General features: G+C 36.3%; 1 protein-coding gene across 1 annotated transcript in view; it reads left to right on the forward strand.

Moving 5' to 3' along the window:
* Positions 1-1,572, forward strand: part of LOC101848256 (discoidin domain-containing receptor 2) — a gene marked incomplete at its 5' end in the record, with an annotated part of 57,733 nt that overhangs the window by 43,100 nt on the left and 13,061 nt on the right.

A 1,572-nucleotide genomic window follows, 5' to 3' on the forward strand; every position in this document is an offset into this window, starting at 1 on the left:
CTACCACCCTGTCCTGACTGTATTCTCTACCATCCTCCCCCACCCCCACCCCCCACTGGTCTCACAGACTGGTCTGGAACCCCGGACGCTGGAGACTCAGGGTCAGAACCCAACCCCAAAGTGGATGATGGTGATAAAAAGACAAGTTTGTATAATTTTCGCCTTTCTTTATTTCTTTAAGTTAGCAGTTAGCTTTTCCTGCAAGTTCATCCTTAGTTAAGTCCTGTTAATTACATACTTTTGTGTTATATTATGTTCACTTTTTGTTATTTGCTTGTTCGATAAGTCTTTGAATCACTTACGGCTTTTGTCGACGACAAGTTTCTCCTTTTTAAATTTTTGTTGTTGTTAGTACCATGCTAAACATCAGATTTATTTGTGAGGCGTGCTGACAAAATGAGTTACTTCTCGCGATCCAAGAATGGAGATATCTGCCGAAAATCGACACTGGGATCTGATTTATAGATTTTTAGTTGATTCCATTATGTTCAAGTCTTCTGTGTCTTTTATTATTCCATACTTACAAATTGAACAAACTCCACCTAAAAAGTTGATGTATCAATTTTCATACCGCTAAAAGCCGAAAGAAAACATGTTTTGTCAGCACACCTCACATTTGTAAGTTGAAGACAAGTTTCTAAAGCCGATATCTAGATGTGCAATACATCCCTCTCTTTTGTTCATAACACACATTTTTATAGTTAATAATTGATATTTCCGTAAATTCGTCTCAAATTATTGGGGTTTTCTTTTTTGTTTTTTTGTTAATAACAGGTTTCTTCAGTTATTAATTAGCCTAGTCAGCGTCTGTCTCGTTTAGTTAATAGTTGTGGTTTTTTTCGTGTCGACTTTGTTTACTTTGTTGGTTTTGTTTTGGTTTTGTTTTGGGTTTTTTTAAATGAACCCTGCATTGTCTTTAGTTGGTTCTACTTCTCTTTAGTAGTACAAGACAATTCATTTGAGTGAGTCCTGTTTTGTTCTCTGTTTGCTTCTTGTTGATTCCCCAAGACGTGCCCCATTTTCTTATTATTCTTCTGTTGTGTATAGAACGATTGTTTGGAAAACCCTTTGTATTAGCACCCCGACAGACCCTCAAACATTATGCAGCTTTTTCACCCTCCTCCACTCAGCTGGTCCCAAGTATTAATTAAATTGAAATGATTTTTAAATTCATTTGTAGTTTATTTCTACTGATGTCAATTTCAGTCGAATTAGACCGATAAAAAGTATCTTTTAAAAAATGTATTTCATTTGGTATCGAAGGAAATAATTTGTTGGTTTTTTTAGGTACTATTGTTTTTATAGTTATTAAATTCCTGTTCACAGACTTCTTTTCTTTCCCAATGGTCTGTCTGTCTGTCTGTCTGTCTGTCTGTCTGTCTGTCTGTCTGTCTGTCTGTCTGTCTTTCTGTCTGTCTGTCTGTCTGTCTGTATTTGATGATCATCATTGTACCAACATGTTTCCCTTTGCTCAAACAAGCAAACAAGTAGAAAAAATATACAGCACAAAGAAACAAACAAATACACACACATACAAACACACAAACCAACACACCCTCACCCACCCGCCCA

The sequence above is a fragment of the Aplysia californica genome, unplaced genomic scaffold, assembly GCF_000002075.1.
Source record: "Aplysia californica isolate F4 #8 unplaced genomic scaffold, AplCal3.0 scaffold01145, whole genome shotgun sequence".
NCBI classification, from domain to species: domain Eukaryota; kingdom Metazoa; phylum Mollusca; class Gastropoda; order Aplysiida; family Aplysiidae; genus Aplysia; species Aplysia californica.